Source organism: Canis lupus, chromosome X (genome assembly GCF_011100685.1).
Source record: "Canis lupus familiaris isolate Mischka breed German Shepherd chromosome X, alternate assembly UU_Cfam_GSD_1.0, whole genome shotgun sequence".
Lineage (NCBI taxonomy): Eukaryota > Metazoa > Chordata > Mammalia > Carnivora > Canidae > Canis > Canis lupus.
In genome coordinates this window covers 89,010,342-89,025,442 of record NC_049260.1, presented here as the reverse complement: position 1 = coordinate 89,025,442, position 15,101 = coordinate 89,010,342, and the positions used below count along the sequence as shown (strand labels likewise).

The following is a 15,101-nucleotide window of genomic DNA, read 5'->3' as shown; positions in this document are numbered from 1 at the left end:
CCGCGTCGGGCTCCCTGCATGGAGCCTGCTTCTCCCTCTGCCTGTGTCTCTGCCTCTCTCTCTCTCTCTCTGTGTCTCTCATGAATAAATAAAAAAAATCATTCAATGTGAAAACACTGATTTTCTTTTTTTTTTAACATATTCAAATGAAGAATGCTTTTAATTACTTAATGCTGATACAGTTATCTTTTTAATTAAAAAATGAGACAATTCTTTTGTACCTTTCAAAGCCTCCTTAAATGGCATGCCTACATAATCAAACAGAGTATTTTGAACAAAATTGTGTAAATAAGGACAAGCTGTAAAGCTGCACCTCTGGACCCCCCAGGGAAGGCCATTCTCGGTTCTTGAAAACACTGATTTTCAAATAGTATACTAACACCCATCAATCACTCCTATTAAAGGAGTCAACTAAAGCAAATTGAATTTCACTTTGATAAAGAAATACACACAAATATGTGCTAATAAACCCATTCTTGTTCATATAACTTCTTTTATTTGGGTTTACACCCTTTCCGATTTGGCCCTATTTTATCTATTTATCTGACAGAGCTGAGGTTGGCAAATTATGGCCTGTGGGACAAATCTGGACCACTGCTTATTTCTGTATGGCCCCCCAGCTAAGTATGGTGTTTAAAAATAAACACTTGCAGCTGATTCTGTAGATTTTTTTTTAAGAATTTACTTATTGGGATCCCTGGGTGGCGCAGCGGTTTAGCGCCTGCCTTTGGCCCAGGGCGTGATCCTGGAGACCCGGGATTGAATCCCACGTCGGGCTCCCGGTGCATGGAGCCTGTTTCTCCCTCTGCCTGTGTCTCTGCCTCTCTCTCTCTCTCACTGTGTGCCTATCATAAATAAATAAAAAAATTAAAAAAAAAAAGAATTTACTTATTTATTCATGAGAGACACAGAGAAGCAGGCTCCCTGCATGGAGCCTCATGAAGGACTCAATCCCAGGACCCTGGGATTACAACCCGAACTGAAGGCATATACTCAACCACTGAGCCACTCAGGCATCCCTGCAGCCGATTTTGACATGGCATGTTAACTCTGAACCCCAATTAAGGGAAAGGCTGTCCCCCTCCCAAGAAAGAATTCCATTTTTCTCACCAGTAGATCTGTGTTCCAAAAAAATGTACTCTATTGTTATATTTTGAATGTTGTTAGCAAAAATTCATGGAAATATTGTTATTATATCCTTGATATTAAGTATGTAATTTTTTTTAAAGATTTTATTTATTTATTCATAGAGACAGAGAGAGAGAGAGAGAGAGAGAGGGAGGCAGACACAGGCAGAGGGAGAAGCAGATTCCATGCACAGAGTCAGACGTGGGACTCGATCCAGGGTCTCCAGGATCACGGCCTGGGCTGCAAGCGGCGCTAAACCACTGCGCCACTGGGGCTGCCCAAGAATGTAATTAAAAAAAAAAAAAAAAGATTTTATTTATTTATTCATGAGAGACACACAGAGAGGCAGAGACACAGGCAGAGGGAGAAGCAGGCTCCCTGCAGGGAGCCCAGGACTCCAGGTTCACGCCTGGGCTGAAGGCAGACACTTAACCAAAGGCAGACGCTCAACGGCTGGGCTACTCAGGCATCCCAAGAATGTAATATTCTTGATTTTGCCTCTTGGCCCACAACATTTATGATCTGGCCCTTTATAGACAAACTTTACTAAGCCCTGTAAATAGAGAAAGGAGGTCTGTTTCACAATGGGTAATCCCCAAATACAAACTTACCAACAACTTTTAGACAGAAAGGCATGAAGTGCTCACTTTGGCAGCACTTATACTAAGACAGAAAGGCATGAAAATGATTATGTGTTGCTCTGGGTTTGGTTTTTTTTGTTGTTGTTGTTGTTGTTTCTTTTTTTTCCTCAGTCTTTTTTAAGGACTTTACTTTTATAAGACACTTTTAGGTTCACAGCAAAACAGCCAGATGTACAGATTTCAGTCCTCATCCACCCCCTGCCTTCGCCTGCACAGTCAATCCTGTTATCAACATCCACCCCCCAGATGGCTCTTTCCCTACAATCAATGAGCCTACACTGACTCATCATACTCACCAAAGTCCATGGTTTATCTTAGAACCTTAGAGTTCATTCTTGCTCTATACCTTCTCTGGGCTTGGACAAATACATAATGACATGTATCCCCCATTACAGTATCAAACAAAATAGTTTCATGGCCCTAAAGATGTTACCCTTTCAAAAAAGTATATGTTAGGGGCACCTGGGTGGCTCAGTGGTTGAGCATCCTTTGGCTCGGGTTGTGATCCCAGGGTCCCTGAAGCAGAGGCAGGCTCCCTGTTAAGAAAGGAGCCCGATGTGGGGCTGTATCCCAGGACCCTGAGATCATGACCTGAGCAGAAGGCAGCCACTTAACCAATTGAGCCACCCAGCCACCCCATTTTTGTTAACAATTAAACTACTCCCCAACTCATTGGGACGCCTGGGTAGCTCAGCGGTTGAGCCTCTACCTTTGGCTCAAGGCGTGATCCCAGGATCTGGGATTGAGTCCCCACATCGGGCTCCCTGCATGGAGCCTGCTTCTCCCTCTGCCTGTGTCTCTGCCTCTCTCATTCTCTCTCTCTCTGTTTCTCATGAATAAATGAATAAAATCTTAAAAAAATAAATAGAAACAGACTTTTATTTACTTATTTATTTTAAACCATTTTATTATTTTTTTTTTATTAAGCAAACTCTACCCTCAATATGGGGCTCGAACTCATGACCCTGAGATCAAGAGTCATATGCTCCACTGGCAGAGCTAGCCAGGTGCCCTAAAAACAGACTTTTTATTTATTTTATTTTTAAAAAAGATTTTATTTATTTGAGAGAGAGAGAGAGCGCAAGTGAGCATGAGGGGGTGGGGAGAGGAAGAAAGAGAGGGAGAAGCAGACTCCCCTCGGAGCAGGGAGCTGGATGCCACTTGATGCCAGAACCCTGAGATCATGACCTGAGCATAAGGCAGATGCCTGACAATCGAGCCACCCAGGTGCCCCCCATAACCATACTTTTAAAAAACAGAAAACAAAACTTACTTCTGCATGAACTTTTCTTACCTATGATGTTAAAATGTCACTGAAGAGGGACAAACTTCTCAGTAGATAAATTAGGTAAATCACCTTCCAGAGTAGTCTGAGGCTCTAGAAAGTAAAGATCTTCAGTTAGATATGAAGTAGGCATTTTAAAAAATAAGAGTAAAAAGCTATTTTTTCATATGTTAAACTGTAATCTAATGGTAGTATTTGTATCCTTTATTTTACTATTATGGTGTTAATACTCTGATTACAAAAATACTATATAGGATTTACTCCAATTTTCTTTATGCAAGTTTTAAGTAGTCATGTTTTCAATACAAAATTATTAACCATCTCCATGAACTATATACCATGTAGAACAATGGCCCACAAAGTTTGAAAGTGAGACCATCTCAGAAAATCTAAAATATGTGGCCTCTCCGTTGTCTCTAAAGGTCCTTTACAGTTTGGGCAGTTTGTACATCAGTAATGATCTAAACTATGTGAGTTAAAAAAAAAGACAAATGATTTTATTCTCATACTACCATATCCCTTCTTTATGAAAAAGCACATTAGACAGAGATGGTTGTAGACACAGCTACCCCTCCTGTCTGACTCTTCAACCCTGACTAAACCCTTCTTCCCGTTGCAGGCAGCAAGGCTGACCAGGGCAGAAATCTCTTTCCCTCTTCTTCATATTCATCCCCAACACAGACACAAGGCCTCCATCCTCACACCATTTTACCAATATTTTAGGCATCTGTTTTTTTTTTTTTTTTTTTTTGTATGCCTAGTTCCTGCCCTCAAGGAATTTACAATCTGGGGAAGGTAACACATAAATAATTATAATTTGACACAAAGGGAATTAGTGGCTGCAATAAGGGTATAGAAGGGAAAAGGCTCTGGAGACTTTCAGATTATTAATTTCTTTTCAGATGGACCAGGACATAAGTACTTTTGTCCTTCCTACAAAATTAGGAAATAGTTAGATCTCACGGAAATGATTTCAAGGCAACATTTAAAAAAATTAATGCAGATGGTAACTACACTTATGGTGGTGAGTACTGAGCAATGTATAGCGTTGTTGACTCACTATGCTGTATAGCTGAAAATAATCATTGTATGTCAACTATACTTCAAAAGTGTAAATTTAAATATAACACAGCATTAATAAAATATACTTTCAAGTTTTCTCATTTCTTATTTCTAATTGTCTTTTTTTAGATTTGAGAGGAAGTGCACATTTATGTGCACATGAGGAGGGCAGAGGGAAATGGATAAGCAGACTCCCCACTGAGTGGGGAGCCCAATGTAATGCAATGGAGGGGCGGTGTGCTGCAATGAATGGGGGGAGGGGGGGGGACTCGATCCCACAACCCTAGAGTCATGACCTGAAGTCAGATGCTTAAGAGACTGAGCCACCCAGGCATCCTCCCGTCTTAACGAAAGCCTAAAGTGACTACTTTTACACTGAAGGGGAGCAAAATATACCATCCCGAAATATGTCTCCTTGACATATTGATTATTTTAACCTGGTTAGTTTTAAGAAATAGCAAACAGCAGTGAAGCTCTGAAAAGAAGTTAACCTTTTGTATGAAATATTTATATTCATACAGGAAATCTCCATTTGTCAGAGCGTCTCCCTGTTCTACAGGAAGAGAATATCTAAATCTCTAGAAACTCTTACTAGTGGGGGAAGGCGTAGTCTTAAATCTGCATAACAAGCTTACTGTTGTTTACCATGCTTTTCCTGGTCACCTCCCGTAACTGACTCTCCACCCCCAGCATTTTCTTTTGTCTTTAGCTGAAAGTGGTATTTAAGATGGTGACTTCAGCCATTTTAGGGAGTTACTCAGTTTTCCTGGGTCTCTCCCTTGGATACAGGAGGTATGCAGGTCATTAAACTGTTGTTTTTCTCTTGTTAATCTGTCTTATGTCAATATCATTAGATCAGCCAAAGAACCTAGAAGGGCAGAATAAAAATTGTTTTCTTCCCCCAAAACACCTATGATTCACAGGAGACTTCAGGAGGCACATTGGAACATGAATAAAAAGAACTGGAATATGCATTTATCCCCAAAACATTTCCAGGCAAGTTGGTCCAGGATAACAGAATAGTTGAATTTAGGACTCTCTCACTTAAATAAACCCAATTTCATTTATTTATAATTATATGAAATAAATGCTACCCTGAAGCACCAGAGCTAAAACCAGGAAATACAAAATCAATTTTTAAAAAGATTTTATTTATTTGACAGAGAGAGAGAGCACAAGCAGGGGGAGCGAGAGAAGGAGAAGCAAGCTCCTTGCTGAGCAGGGAGTCTGATGCAGGGCTTCTTCCCAGGACGCTGGGATCATGTCCTAAGCGGAAGGTAGACACTTAATGGACTGTGCCACCCAGGTGCCCCCAAAGTCAAATTTAAAAGGCTCACAAAAAAAAATAAATAAAAATAAAAAAATAAAAGGCTCACAATAGATGCTTTAGTGATAAAAGTCACAATAAAATTTTTTTATTTTTTAAAGATTTTATTTATTTATTCATGAGAGACAGAGAGAGAGAGAGAGAGAGGCAGAGACACAGGCAGAAGGAGAAGCAGGCTCCATGCAGGGAGCTTGATGTGGAACTCGATCCCAGGACTCCAGGATCACGCCCTGGGCTGAAGGGGGCGCCAAACTGCTGGGCCACCTGGGCTGCCCAACAAAAAAATTTTTAATTTATTTGAGAGAGAGAGAAAGCGGGAGAGCAGAGCAGAGCAGAGGCTCAGTGGGAGAGGAAAGAAGCAGGCTCCCCCCTGAGCAGAGAGACTGATGCTGGGGCTCCATGACCCTGGGATCATGACCAGAGCAGAAGTCAGATGCTTAAGCTTAACCGACTGAGCCATCCAGGTATCCCAAAGTCAGTTTTTAAAGTAATTTATGTAATGCAGGCCTTTTCCCATGATGGATTAAAAAGAAGTTTTTTTCCTCAAGACTACTTATAGGTATTTGATGTTATCTTTAAGGAAATGAAGCCATTAAGTCCTATCTTGGGAGAAAAACAGCACATTTAAATAATTCAGGAAAGCTTGTCGGGTAGGTTTTTAAAATGAAGATTTTAGATATTTATTTATTCATGAGACACACAGAGAGAGGCAGAGACACAGGCAGAGGGAGAAGCAGGCTTCACGCAGGGAGCCCGATGCAGGACTCAATCCCAGGGCCCCAGGATCATGACCTGAGCCAAAGGCAGATGCTCAACCACCCAGGTGCCCCTACAATTAAGATTTTAAAAATGAAAATCTTACACATTCAAATTACAGAAACTCTATTCCTTTTCACTGCACTTTAGGGTCTTTTTCTCTCAAAGTGACTAAAACATCCTAGGCTGGGGCTTATGAAGCAAAACCGGGGATTTAACCTCATTATTGCCCTAAACACCGTGATAGTCGTTCCCACCCGGGGTCGTAGAGTGTTATAACAGAAAGATAGAACGACTTGGAATGTGGAATCAGTAAACACCAAGTGGGAGCACAGTTCTGCTCTTTCCTAGCAGGGTGTCTAAGAGCGAGTTTGTCTGGCTCCCAGTCTCCCCATTTGAAAATAGCAATAAATACCTCCTTCCCCAGGGTCCTCATGCAGATTAAGGATGGCATATGTGAAATTACCCTGTAAAAAAATATTAATACAGTAACTGCAAATCCTTGGTGAAAGAAAATGGTGGAATAAGTGAATGTCGAAGTAGTGAGAGGCTTTATAAAAATAGACATAAGTCCTAGTAAGACCTTTTTAAATGGGGTCTGTGAAAAGTTTTTCCACTTGCCCTATAATTATTGACTACGGAGTATAAAGATGTCCTTCATACATAAAAATTAGAAGCCTTTAGTCAAAGTAATTTAAGAAGGATGGGCCCCATGAAACCTGTCAGCCACTCTTCACCCATGACTCAATTTGGCTCCTTCATCAAGGCTAGTTTCTAACTCCAACTTGAAGAGTGTCCAGGAGATATATTTGAAAATGCAGATTTGACTTTCAACATTTCAGGACCACTTAAAAAAATCCCTATCTGGGCAGCCCGGGTGGCTCAGCGGTTTAGCACCAATTTCAGCTCAGGGCATGATCCAGGAGTCCCAGGATCAAGTCCCACGTCGGGCTCCTTGCGTGGATCCTGCTTCTCTCTGCCTGTATCTCTGCCTCTCTGTCTCTCTCATGAATAAATAAATAAAATCTTTTAAAAAAAATCCCTATCAGCTTGTCAATAGTGTCCTATTCCTCCCAGTCTGCACAGTTTTTTTTCTATCAGTGATGAAAAGTAACAGGTAAAGAGGTGAAACGTAAATTCACCTGCTGAAGAAAAAGTTTAACCTCAGGTTCACAGTATGTGATTGGCAGGCCAAAAGAAAAGTCTGACTTTTATTTATTTATTTTTATTTTTTAGTCCCCAGCCTGTCTTCCCACAGAAGTGATTTTTTTCTTACACGGGAGAGAGGTGGGTGGGGGTGGGGTGGGGTGGAAGTGTACACGCTGATATTCAAGAAAATAGAAATATTTTCCTTTCATTTCAATGTAGCCAAATGAAATACTAATCAAAAGTAAAAGTTCCCAGGGTCCCTGCATTTTTCTGAATTCTCATCTGCAAAGCACTTTGATCTGTCCCAAATTCTGTTTCCTCCCTAGGTCTTCTGCTGGCTGCCTCTATAAAGGGAAAGCTGCAGAAAACAAAACAATAAAACCCCCCAAAACAAAAAACAACAAAACCAACACAGATCCTCTCCCTAAACATCTGAGACAAAGGAAAACAGATTTTCAAAAAAAGCAGAAACAAAAACCCTTGTTTTGTCGGTTTCTTCATAAAAGGATATGGTGTATGACAGACCGACTGGGTCTGAATTCAGGGCGTCACCCATAGAGAAATCTTAGGCCAGTGAAGTCATCCCTAATTACAGAGTTTGACTAACAATGCAGCAATTATGAAACCACTCCACCGGCTCATTTAACTACACTCAGATCCTGAACACAAATCTTTTGCTGAGGAAGGTGTACCTACAACTAACTACCTGAAACTATTAGTCAAGTTCTGAAAGGTATTTGATGGAGGAGAGGAGGGGTGCCAGTTTTCACCCCCTACAGCGATTCACTGGAGGAATGCAGCCACTGAATGACCTATTTGCTAATCTTTGTGTTCAGCAGCAGCACTGGGGCGGGAGGCAGGGCCCACACTCTGGGAATCCCATCAGTGGATAATCGGGAGTTGGTGACGAACTCTGCATTCCTTTTTCTGGCCACTGAAAGGGAGCTAGGAGACAAAGGCAGGGGGCCATTCAACCAGAGACCTGGTCCAGCCACTAACTAGCAGGCCAGGTAAATAATGATTGGGAAAGCGAGGCAGGTTACTTAAATCAGAGATTTGCAACACATATTTAAGCTCGCATCACGAAGGAGAGAGCAACAAAAGGTGGGCAAAACGTGGAAAACCACATTCTTTCACAATGAAGAAAAAAAAAAAACAGCCAAAAACACCAGTGCCACCGCTGTGTGAATAATTCAACAGAGGTCAACAGAAAGAGGTGTATGTGTCACCCTCCTTTGTCCAAACCGGGCAGCGCTTTGGAACACCCACACTTCACATACTCACCTGCACCAACAGAAACTGCCGCCCTGTCTCCTCCCTAGTTAGGGAAGATAACAGCACCAGCCCCGGGTCACATGGGTGCTCAACACTGAGCTGAAGCTCACCTACTCTTGCCATGATTATTCAAGCTCCTGACCTGTATTTCCAAAAGACTTTCTAGATGATTTCAACTTGACTGTCTACCGTATTCACTCCCTTATTCATTTATATCTGGTCCATAACTGAAGGCTCCCCAGGCACCAGGCACTGTGTTGGGTGCTGTGCTCTATGGGGAATTAGGACCCCAAGTCCCCTTCTCTCCAAGAGCTTACCATCTAGTGGGAGAAACAGAGAAACCGAGACATAATAGTAGCGCTGTCACGCGCTCCGAGTCCTATCTCCCGAGTGGTGGGGTGAGAGCAGTGGCGGGGGTCATGGGAGGTTAGCCCAGAAGGACTTTTGAACCTTATCTTGGAACGTTAGTAGGAATTCCTCAGACATACATCACTGGTAAAGGCATTCTAGACACAGAGATGTGAAGAGAAGATTCTATTCTGGAGGCGGAGACACGCAGGGTGGTTGGAGCACTGTGCCTCGGGTTTAGGACCCACACAACGGGGAGCCGAAGGTCACGATCCACTTTCGAAGGGCTACACTCAGAATCTGGACTTGACCCTCTGGCCAAGGGAGAAGGAAGCTCAGCGAGGAGGCTTCTGGTCAGGAAAGTGGCAGCATCTCGTCTATACTAAACTTCCTGCTGCATTAGTTCCCCTTTTCAGCTATCTCCCCGGCCAAATCAGGTTTCCCTTTCATGTTCTGCAGGTTTACAAATTTGAAACTGAAGCCTGGCCACAACAAACACAGGGAGGGGTGAAGTAAACAAGCAGTCTGGATTCTTCCATCATGCCCCTGATCACTTCATGTCTGGCCTATTCCGAAAGCCTTTTAGCTGGTCTAGCTCCAGTCTGGTGTCCCTCCAATGTAATCTCTACCCTGCCAGCTCTCTGAAGAGATCTACAATCGATTCTGCAAAACACAAAATCCCACCTTTCACGCGTGACACTCAAGGCCCTACATGTTTCTGTATTGATACTTGTGTAAATTTCCAATGTCACTTCCCATCACATGCTTGCCACCCTTGACTCACACTCAAGAAAAAGTCCATTTCCCAAGCAGGCCACCGTTTCTTACCCCTCCCCTATTCCTTCTCTCCTGTGCTTTTTCTGTAGTGGAATGCTCTCCACAATCTCCTATCTGCTCTTCCTTTTTTTTTTAAGATTTTATTTATTTATTCATGAGAGACACAGAGAGGCAGAGACATAGGCAGAGGGAGAAGAAGGCTCCCCACAGGGAGCCCGATGTGGGACTTGATCCCTGGACGGGGAATCACGTGCTGAGCCAAAGGCAGGCGCTCAACCGCTGAGCCACCCAGTTGTCCCTCCTTTCTGCTCTTCAAACACATCTTTGAGGATGTCTCTTCAGATTGAACCCACCTGAGATGACAATCCTCTGCCCAGTACTGGCTATGTTTTCTTCTATAACAGCCAGCGCAGGATTTTTTTCAGACAGCTCCAATTTTAAATACCTTGTCAGAGCCTAGGTACACCAATGTTTGAATGGGAAAATGCAGTCACCACAAGGATAGCATTTATAACAAAGCTCTTTGATGGAAGGGACCATATCCCATTCATCTTCATACTCCCAGCCCTGATCACAGTGCCTACAGAGTAGATAATAATAATAATTAAGATAATATAATAATATATTATTGTAAGTTTACATTACAGCTGACATTTACAGAGGACTTATTATGTAGGTGCATTCTGCTAAATGCTTTATATGCATTATGAAAGTTACGTCTCAGAAGAAACTCTATAAACCGGGTGATACGGTTATTCTCATTTTACAAAAGAGCAAACGAGCTCAGAGAGGTTGAGTCACTTTCCCAAAGTCACACAGCTCTTGAGAGGTAGAGCCAGGTCTCAAACCTAGGTCTGCTTGCCACTAAAGCGGTAAGCAGCAAAATGGTATTCTCAACCATTTTGCTATGCAGCCTACTGAATAACAGCTTTTTGAATGAATTTATTTCCCCAAAAAGACTATAACCTTATTAGAGTGAAGATACGGCTTACTTATCTCTGTATTCACCATGGCACTTAGAAAAATGCATAAACACAGTGCATTTTCTTTCTCTTTTTTTAGAGAGAGAGCATCCAAGTGGAGGGGGTGGGCAGAGGGAGAGGGAGAGAATTTCAAGTAGGCTACATGCCCAGCATGGAGCCTGACGTGGGGCTTGATCTCATGACCCTGAGATCGTGACCTAAGCTGAAATCAAGGGTCAGACTCTTAACCGACTGAGCCACCCAGGTGCCTCCACAGCGCATTTTCAATAAATATCTTCTGAATAAAAATATGTCCCACAGCTAGTGCCCACAATCATTTTGATCATGCCTGTCCCCTTCTAGGAAGCTATAATTGCTTATGTTTAAAAGAGCTTGTCTAGGGTAGCCTGGGTGGCTCAGCGGTTTAGCACCGCCTTCAGCCCAGGGCATGATCCTGGAGACCCGGGTTCGAGTCCCACGTCGGGCTCCCTGCATGGAGCCTGCTTCACCCTCTGCCTGTGTCTCTGCCTCTCTCTGTGTCTCTCATGAATAAATAAATAAAATCTTATTTTTTATTTATTTATTTATTTATTTATTTATTTATTTATTTATTTATTTTTTTTATGATAGTCACACACACACACACACACACAGAGAGAGAGAGAGAGGCAGAGACACAGGCAGAGGGAGAAGCAGGCTCCACGCACTGGGAGCCCGACGTGGGATTCGATCCCGGGTCTCCAGGATCGCGCCCTGGGCCAAAGGCAGGCGCCAAACCGCTGCGCCACCCAGGGATCCCAAATAAAATCTTTAAAAAAAAAATAAAAGAGCTTGTCTAATCTCTGCCTGATATTCAGGTCCTCTGGAATGGTCCTACCGGACATACCTCACCAGGTTTACATTTCAGCAACACTCAGTTAGCTTTTTGATCAAAACTATCCTCCTGAATGTGTCCTGTTAACTCCTACATAAGTACCTTTTGTTTTATCCTGCCCATTCCTCTTTCCCTCTCTCCCACTAAGGCTCTCTTCTGTGTCCACCTCTCACACTTAGAATGCCCTCGTCACTTTCCTCCTCTCCCTATCCAAATCGTACTCAGCCTTCATAGTTTAGCAGAAGCCTCACCCTCTTCCAGAGCATGTTTCCCAGTGACTCTGCCCTCTGTAGCCCTTCCTCTTCAAATCCTACAGGCTTTCAAATCTTATAGCAAAATCTGGCAATTTCATTACAGCCTTCCTCCCTTAGTTACAAAAGTGCATATGAGGCCCATCTGGCTGGGACATCTGTCATCTTAGTTGATTCATTTCACCTGCCCCCTCCTCCATATAGCTCCTCCAACTCGCTTCGAGAATATTCTTCCCCAATAAAAGGGATTCCTTCTTTCGATAAAAGCACACAAATACTTGTCTAACTACTTGCTCTGCTAGTCTCATTTCAAAGATTGTTTATATCTCAAGAACAGAGTCTTAATTCCATCTTCCTCTTCCATACTCCCACCATAATGATCCACTGTCGGATCCTGAGTAGAGGCGTGGCTCAAAAAAAATATTTCAACTGACTGCAGGGTTTTGAGGGTAGTGAGGATTCCCAGCATGCTCAATATCCAACCACTACTGAAACCGTCTTAAGAAAGCAGAGCCTAGGGTAGTTACATGATTTTACCCAAGATGCAAAGCTGTACCACAAGTGTAAAATTAGAAGAGTGTGTGTGAGTGAAGGTAACGAAGTACTCTTACTGTAAAAGCAAAAACAAAGGGGCTACACACTGCTTTTGAAAAGAAGGCTCATGCCCTTATAGTGGCTACCCAAGATCACCGAAAGTTTCTTAACAAATGTGACCATGGTAGTGAAAAATATGCAGTTACCAGAAAACGTAGACAATGACTCCCTAGCCAATACTAACTTGTTTTCGTTAAAGGGTAACTTTGAATTCAATTCAACTTGAATTGAAATCACTAAAACCTATTATGGAAACATACAGAATACAGACAGGACACAGGTTCAGTAAACACTATATACTATGGAATTCTACAAGTTCTTTCTTCAAAACATTCATGTTAAATGGGTACCGACAATAAAACACACCATACTTTTGGGGATCCCTGGGTGGCTCAGAGGTTTGGCGCCTGCCTTTGGCCCAGGGCGCGATCTTGGAGTCCCGGGATCGAGTCCCGCGTCGGGCTCCCGGCATGGAGCCTGCTTCTCCCTCTGCCTGTGTCTCTGCCTTTCTCTCTCCCTGTGTCTATCATGAATAAATAAATCTTAAAAACAAAAACAAACAAACAAAAAAACAAAACCACACCATACTTTTAAGAAGTAAGGACACCAATGCTTACTTTCTCTTGTGGCCCATTCATTCCTCTATAAGATAGGCTCATGCTTCACTGGATTTAATACTTCATTTCACCCTCTTAAATGCTAAGTACTGTGAACAACCACTCCCACTGTATCAGTGCTAATAACTTAGTACAAACATAACCAAAGACTCAAGTATCTACGGGATTTACTTTTTATTTTAAGGATCTTTTTTTATATGTAAGTCATCACTACGGCACCCATAGTCGGTTTCTTTGTTTTGTGTGATTTGTTCTTAAACTGAACAATTGATTTTTCTCAAGGGGCAAGCAGTTTGGAGTTTTGTGTGCTTTCTTTTAGAAAATTTCAGCAGAGAGGCGCCAAGGTAGTTCAGTCGGTTAAGCATCTACCTGCAGCTCAGGTCATGATCCGATCTGGGGGTTTGTGGATTGACCCCCACATCTCTAGGCTACCTGCTCAGCAGGGAGTCTGCTTCACTTTTTCCCTCTGCACCCCCCCACCTCCTCCCCACACTTCTACTTTTTCTCTCTCAAATAAAATCTTTTTTTTTTTTTTTAAAGATTTTATTTATTTATTCACGACAGACACACAGAGAGAGGCAGAGACACAGGCAGAGGGAGAATCAGGCTCCATGCAGGGAAGCCCGACATGGGACTCGATCCTGGGTCTCCAGGATCAGGCCCTGGGCTGAAGGCAGAGCTAAACTGCTGAGCCACCTGGGCTGCCCCAAAATCCTTTTTAAAAAAGAAAATTTCGGTGGAATCTTGGTATAGGAATAATTAATTGTGAGAGCTTAAGTGGTTACGTGCATCTTTCTCAGTTTAATGATTTGTTGCTCTGAAAGTCAAAACAAGGGAGTTGAACTCTAAATGCCCTCCCCCATCACAGGGTCCTAGTCCTGAGAGTTTGGGAAAGGTCAGAGCAGAAAGAAAGTGGTGACAGATTTTACTGTCGATTGTCCCAGCACCTCAGCATTATGACAAATTGCTTCCGATAGCCGATGTGGAGAGCAAAGTTCTACGAAAGCAACATTCAACAAGTACAGCATACTTGATTCAGTGAGGTTGTTTGTCAGGCCTAGATCTGCTGCTAATTCTACTTGATATTTCTGCCACAAACTGGTCAAACTGAACAGAGGACACGGCTAGATGACCCCAAATAAAACTGACAGCATTTTCCCATGAGGCAGTGTTGTAGATGGTATTAGGTCATACAGGATTGAGGACTCCAGACTAAAGCAACTGGCTGATGGAACATAAATCTGGCTATATTTAGAAACTATGCTTCTATAATTCATTTAGATTAAAATAACATGAACACAACAATATATTACTTCGGGTAACAAAGTAGATCATTTCAGGAACATTTGTGAAGTGACCTGAAAAACCTTACCTACTACTTCCATGACACAACGGGTTTCAAACTCCAAATCGATGGAGAAATGAACTTTAGAAGCCTCATCAGTGACCAGAGGCTAACTCTACCCCACCCCACATAGTGGCCCACCTACACAAGTGCAACTCTGCCTTGGATGTACCCTTGAATGTTTAAGGACTTAAACATTAGCTTACTATTTAATGTGAGGAAGAGATTGCTATCTCCTGCAGGTACGCTGCTCCAACAACCCTTGAGATGTAGGAGAGAAGTATAAAGGCTTTATTAAGAAGTGCAAGGAAGCAGAGATGGCTCTCTGTCTCTCATGAATGAATACATAAAATCTTTTTTTTTTTTTATGATAGTCACACAGAGAGAGAGGCAGAGACACAGACAGAGGGAGAAGCAGGCTCCATGCACTGGGAGCCCGACGTGGGATTCGATCCCGGGTCTCCAGGATCGCGCCCTGGGCCAAAGGCAGGCGCTAAACCGCTGCACCACCCAGGGATCCCTAAACAAAATCTTAAAAAAAAAAAAAAAAAAAAGATTCTATTTATTTATTTAGAGTGCACACGTGTGAGGCGGGGGTGGGGCAGAGGGAGGAGAGATTCTCCACTGAGCAGGGGGTGGGGGGTTCCATTCCAGGACTCCAGAATGACCTGAACTGAGTAGAAGGCAGACTATACTAAACCCACTGAGCC

General features: G+C 42.7%; 1 protein-coding gene across 5 annotated transcripts in view; it reads right to left on the bottom strand.

Moving 5' to 3' along the window:
• The window catches only part of PLS3 (plastin 3), a 90,922-nt gene that overhangs the window by 42,180 nt on the left and 33,641 nt on the right, over window positions 1-15,101 (bottom strand). For 3 of the 5 annotated variants that reach the window (XM_038588119.1, XM_038588120.1, XM_038588121.1), the window contains one exon: window positions 3,064-3,147. The exons of 1 other annotated variant lie outside the window; for it this stretch is intronic. The gene's annotated coding sequence lies outside the window, so the exon portion shown is untranslated. Of the gene's footprint in view, window positions 1-3,042; window positions 3,148-15,101 lie in introns of all 5 variants that reach the window. One more of the 5 variants, XM_038588122.1, reaches the window with a different exon arrangement.